The 6760-nt window shown below is 33.6% G+C and overlaps 1 long non-coding RNA gene across 1 annotated transcript; it reads left to right on the top strand.

Annotated features, from left to right (window-relative positions):
- The first annotated feature begins 1553 nt into the window (after positions 1-1553).
- Positions 1554-4763, top strand: LOC141845870 (uncharacterized). The gene is made up of 3 exons (XR_012603308.1): positions 1554-1632; positions 4535-4610; positions 4715-4763. It is a non-coding gene; the product is annotated as an uncharacterized LOC141845870 (long non-coding RNA).
- Positions 4764-6760: the final 1997 nt, after the last annotated feature.

The following is a 6760-nucleotide window of genomic DNA, read 5'->3' on the forward strand; positions in this document are numbered from 1 at the left end:
TTATCATAAATATTTTATTTTGAGTTCACATCTTATTAGCTATTTTAAACGATCAACTTAATTAACTTTTAACATAAATCATGTTAATTTAATTAGGTATCATCATAGGGTTACAGAATAAAGTTATCCAATATAAAACATACAAGTATGTACATCTAGAACATCAAATTGCATGGAACGCCAAGCAATTTAAAGATAGATATCAATTGAATAGTAATTTAGAGTATCTATTTTAATTTTTAAATTAACTTTTTTCATCTAACCTCCATATTGAACCTATATGTGTACATGAAATAACATCAAGTATTTGTCTGCCAACGGTTTGATTATTTTAAAACTTATTTCACTATTTTTAAATATTATTTCTAGCCTTTTTTTTGAAAAAAGTTATACAAATATGTATAATTCATTTTAGCTATTTATTCATGCACAAAAAATAGTCGTATTGGATATGCACCTCAAGTATAATATCAATAGAAGACAAATGTGCATGATTCCTAAAATTAAATGGTGGAAGTTAAAGGAAAAGGATGGTAAACAAAATATATTTAAAGAGAGGTAGGAGAACAAGTATATGGAGAAATATATGGTGACTTTCAGAATGAGATTTAAAACCTTGGTTCTAATCATGGGCAATTGTATGCGCATTTTCTTCTTTTCATATGTTAATGATTGTTCTATGTTTCCATCTCATATGTAAAACATTTTCTGACTGCCTTGGTGTACTATAACTGTGAAACAAAATAGGTTAAGCTTAAGCCATGTTCAATTTCTTGTGTCACACTTGTACTGTGTTCTTTATTTTGATGTATTCCAAGCTTATAATTCTGCATCTTTCCTCTGTTTTCTTAAATATCTGAAGGTGTTTCCTGATTCGCTATTGGCACAACTGTTGAAGACTATGATGCATCCAGATCTTGAAACTCGTGTTGGAGCCCATCAGATATTTTCTGTACTTCTTGGACAAAATCTTAATCATCCAAGGCGTGAATCTGAGTATCTCTTTGAAACAAAGAAGTGGCAATCCAGAACATCCTCAGTTTTTGAGTCAGCAACTGCTTTACTAGAGAAACTCAGAAAAGAGAAAGAATGCTTAACTGGAGATAAGAAGCTACCTAATGCCAATGATGGGACAAAGATGATAAATTTGGGTGATGAAGAATGGAAGAATAGTTGGGTTCAGAAAAATTTACCATATTTTAGTACACTTAGTCGATCTATTATTGACAGAATTGTTACATCTCCAAGTTCCTTGGACCATGTAAGTATTCTTCATTTTATGATTTACATACATCAATTGATTAACTACTTGAAGCATGCTTAAAAGACGTACAGAATCTAATTAATTTTTGTTATGCTTCTAATACAGTAATACCACTAGATCATCATTATTTAATTATTGTTTTTTTTTCTATTTGTGTGAACACAAAAGTTAAGTTCGGTGATGCATCTGATTGGATATATTTTTGTCCTATGATTTAGGATATTGGCATTATGGGTCTAACTGAAGATCAAACTACTCAATTACTTTCGGCTTTCTGGATACAAGCTAACTGGGTTAATAATAAGCCTATAGATTTTCAGGCTATTGCTCATTCTTTTGGCTTGACTCTTCTTTCTTCACATCTCAAGGTGCGGGTACGTTTTAATTATTGTGTGCCATTTTTACATTGCCTGATCCCATAAAAGACTAAATTGGTTCTTTGATTCAGGTAATTTTCTGAAAACCACTCAATTTTAACTTATGAATGGCTATTACAATCAATGCGATTTCTCATAAAGAACTTCATTTATCATGTATTTGATAAGAGTTCAAATGATATCCAGAATATCAATTTTTATATAGATCAGGATACGTGTTTTCTTTAGAAATTTTAACATAATTTCTTAAAAAAAAAAGAAAGGCTGAGAAGCCTACCTTATATTTTAGAAAGATACAAGCTAATTTTACTGTTGACTATGTGAAAATATGAGGAAGGAGAGCGGATCTCACCAAAACTTGAATTTCTTCCCAAGCCAAACTTTGAGCTCATTCTTCTCCATGGGCTAATCTTCCCTGATGTGGTATTTAGGGATGTAGAGATCTGTGGTGTGCACAAATTGAAACAACATGAAACGGTTTCATTCTGCACCTGAGAAAGAGATGTGTAGATGTTTATTATTGGTAATATTTAGGGATGTAGAGGTCTGTGGTGTGCAATTTGCCTTTGATTGTTATCATCTCACTTTTGAGGGAGTGCGAGAAGACAATATCTGTTTGTACTAGACAACTTCCACAGTTTCATTTATTGTATGATATGCACACCATATTGTGAAGGAATTTCTGCTCTATATCTTATAGAAGTGTCTCGTGAATTGTTCGAAAGGACCAACAAGGTTGGGCCATCGGTGGTTGTTCTGGCAGTTGATTAAATTCCACTCTTTCCATTGTCTCAGGCAGTTGAGGACATATATTACAAGTGCAGGATTTGCAGAAAACTAATTGATCTGATGAGGTACTCTCTTGACTGATGTCTAAATTCAAGTGTGGAGGCTCTTGAGCATGCAGAGGTATTGTTCATGTATCACAAGTGATGGTCTTGGTAGATACGAGTCATGTTGCTTGTGTCTTTATTGGAAGAAGTGGGAAGCCCTTGGTATGCTTGCTGTATGCCCATGTAAGTTTTCCAACTTCAAATGGACATACCCCAAGATTTATTGCCCATCTGAAGAGGCCAGCTGCTGCCATCCAGTACTTGCATACAACATTATAGGAATGAGGAAATTACTTCTCTGTTAGCATATTTGAGCAGCTGGTAGAATGGGATAATTGGAAGATTCCAAATTTATGTGTTAGGTGTTTTTCTCATGAATCAAGAGACTACCATTTGTTAAAATAATTAGCAGATGACTAGATTTTCTTATTGTTGTCAAGGACTCTGTCAAATTTGGAAGAGAATTATTGTTGATGTCCTGTAAATCTACAACTGTCTCTGTAGTTTTGCATTTGGTAGATGTCAATGAAGGTGGACAGTTTGTGCTGGTGGTGATAAGATCGATGATGCCATGGGACCCATTAAGTTTGCTCTCAAAATAGAATTCATAACAAACTTTTAAAAACATATATATACTATATTCAAACAATATGCAGGTGACCTGATCTATACTTCATTACTTCCACTTGCTAGTCAAGATTCATTTGGAGACATTGGAAGTGTGGGAATGTTTATCAGATCTTGAACATATGACAGATTATCTGGAATTAGCAATACATTGACTAAAACATTAATTATATACTTCGCATTCTGGCATCCATATGTAAAGATATTTGCAAGCTGTAAGCCCAGTCATTGACAACAATACGTTGATAAGTCATCCCAAGAAACCATGAGAAGTAGTGACTAAGAGAACAAAAGAGATTAAACAAAAATGTTCATAGATCAATTTAGTTTAGCTTTGGAATGTCAATCATCTATGTTATTTATCCAATAATATGACAAGAACTGATAAAAATAAAAAAACATCTGTATGCTTTTTGTTTACTTGAAAAATCTTATTGTATAGACAATTGTTTTGGTTTGATTTTAAAACAGAAAAATGTTTAGAAATTATATCTTATGGATGATGTAAGTAGTAGCTCAAATGAGAGTGCAACACATTTTTTATAACTATAAATTTAAATAAATATCAACACAACCCCGTTCTTTTTATTAGTAGTATATACATTTATTTGAGACAATTTTTGTGCATATTATTTATGGATGAATTTTACTAAATGATCTATAAATGAATAAATTTTTGAACTTGAATGGAGGAGAGAGTGCACAAATTAAAGGTTTTAAGTTAGTAGAGATGAGTTAGATGGAAATCTGGTATTACTAATATTCAACAACAATTAAGTGTAGCTTTAAGTAATTATAAAATGAGAGAAAATAAGTTATGATGGTGTAGACATTTTAACGGTGACGAGTAAATTATATAGTTGGAAGAGTTGAATCTATTCGAGTTATGATGTTTTGGGAAGGGATATAAAACTTAGTCACAACAACATCAATCAAGTTTTATCTTACTGGGAGGTCAAACTTTAATATTTTTAGTTTCCCTTTAGCCGTATTCTTGCATTGTTGGATAATGGGTGAATTTAACTCAGCCTTGGAAGGGTATGGAATTTTATGTATTTGGTTATAATTGGTGTGGCTGCACTGATTGAAATTTCTGAAAATATAAATGGACCATGTTGATATTGCCATTGGAGTTCACCAAGTCTAGTGCATCTGGGTGATAACAACATTCAACTTCTTGTGTTAATTATCTATATCGAAAATTTCTAGAAAAATGCTTTATTGTTTTAGAAAAAGAATTTGAAAATCGAAAATAAAAATTAAAAATATTTGTCATCAAATTTTATATTTTGAGAGAAGATGCTTGTTCTTTCACAGAATTAAGAAAAAGATAATTATGTAAATGAAAATCAAATACGGAAAACAAGAAATAGTGGACTGTTCACATAACCCAACAATTAAACACTATTCTCATTGATATTTTGGTCTTGCAGAATTCCAGTGCTAACAGTATTATTCATTCCTTCCACATGTTATTATCTCTTACAAAGGTTTCTCTTGATCCAAATGGTAAGTATCAGGTACTAACTAATTAGCAATTATGTTGCCTATGTTTTTGCTTATTTTTTTCAGCTATCTTTAGAAATTTTTTTGAAGTGACAAAAATTGGACAGGATTGCTTTCACCTTCATGTCAGAGGTCTCTATTCACGTTGGCTACAGGGCTCTTAGCATTTGCAGGAAAAGTATTCCACATTTTTGGATTAAATGATTTGCTAAAAGCTTTTCTGCAGTCTGAGGTAACACGTCCATGTGTTCTTATCTCTTCTTTTTGGGGGTTTATTGCTTTTACATTTCAGCAAGTGTCATTGTTATTGAAGAATCAACTTATGTATGAGATATTTGCAGACAACGATCAGATTCATTATATTGCTTATGCCAGTTTGAGCTTTGTATAGTTATTCAAGAAGACATTATATATCACCTGCCTAGCATAACTGAAAACTACTTTCCAACCATCTCATTTGGACATGCTATATAACAACACTGATCGTGAATTAAGACACATCTAACATTGAGTCGTCGTTCATCTATTTTTGGGAGGGAATATCATTTACCTATAGCAATGGCCTATCTCATATTGGGACCTTATAAAAATTCAAAATCCTTGCTAACTCGTAAGTGTTCAGAGGTTCTTATGCAATCCTTCCCTTCAATCGTCTTCCAAAAGTTGCTACCTTTTGGAACTCATGGATCATGCCCATTATGTTTTAAAAGTTAGATAAAATTCATTACATAGGTATCTGTATCTACTTCCTTTTCGTGGTTTCTTAAACTATTTTACCTACTGCAGTCTTCATTAGATGTCTTAAAATTTAAGGGATTATTGATTTTTTACTTCATGGTTTGCATATGTTTCTCAACATTTGCCTTATTTTTGTATTGTTAGGTCTATGCTACTCAAACTTCATATTTCTCTAGAGTAACGTTGACACTATATAAGTGTGTGAATCTTTGTCACTTGCTCATGTTGGTGTAATTGTCCTAAATGGTCACATTCGACCTTGGGTTTTGATGTTTGCGCAAAGAGGTTAAGGGGTGTGATATATGTGTTAAATTATGCAGGAACTTAGCAGAATACACATGGAGCTCATAGAGCTTGTTACTTTTTGAGGTGGTATGCATGATGACTGCTGTTAAGGCAATACACCCAATGACTTGGATGTCCAATAAAGTTTGAAGAAGGTTGTGTGAGATATTCAAAGACTGCAAAATGAGAAGCATTGGGGTTGTGTTGGAATAACTCATGGCTTGAGTTGGCATGATCAAATTGGTTGACTTGGTGGCTTGAAGTTCACTAGAAATTGGAGAAAGATGGTATAGGACATTTGAGGGACCAAGGATGAGGATCAATTGTGAAGCAGAGTTGGCATTAGCAGGAAGAAGGTGAACTATGTATAGTAAGAGTTAAGCAGGATGACATGCGAGTTATATGCTTAGTGCATCTGAGGGACTGATCTAGTAAAGTCAAGTCGCGGAAGGTAAACTTTTATGTGAGCTATAAGAGTTAGGTTTTATTCTAAGGAGAGAGTAGATCTCAACATAACAAAAACTCGATCATTAGGATGATCATAGTCAAGGCTCATTCGATCAATTGGAGGGTCCTCCTAGTTGATTAGTGAGATTCTAGTTGACTAATGTTGGAATCCATTCAACTTGTAAGCTGAGTCAACTAAGGAGCTGACTTTAAGTTTTTTGGCTCACCAAGAGAATGTTTCCATTTGGGATCTAATCGACTATGCAATCGACTGATTGAGGTCTGTCAATTGATGTTAGATTCTAGTCAATTAATGCTATAGTAAGAAAATCAGAAGTAGCTGCTGATCTGACATGCTGGAGCTGCAATGGTCAAATGACTTAAGGGTTATAGTGGATTAATTGGTTGATGGTGGATTCTAGTCAACCGTTGCTAGAATAAGAACTGATGGTGGGCTCCAGTCAACTGATGCAAGAGTAAGAAAACCAGAAGTACCCACTGATCTGATATGCTGGAGTTATTGTAAAGGTTGGTATCAGTGCTAGGAAGCTCTAAGAGGACCAACCGCCAATAGAACCACAAACTAGAAGAAAACCTTCTGATAACAACTCCAATAGCTTAGGCTTGTTGCACTCGATCCACCATGAGCTAGAGATTTGCCTACTTAGCTACCTCAGCAAAGG

This window comes from Curcuma longa, chromosome 15 (assembly GCF_044706935.1).
Source record: "Curcuma longa cultivar G26 ecotype Majalengka, Jawa Barat chromosome 15, ITB_CL_G26_1.1, whole genome shotgun sequence".
Taxonomy (NCBI): Eukaryota; Viridiplantae; Streptophyta; class Magnoliopsida; order Zingiberales; family Zingiberaceae; genus Curcuma; species Curcuma longa.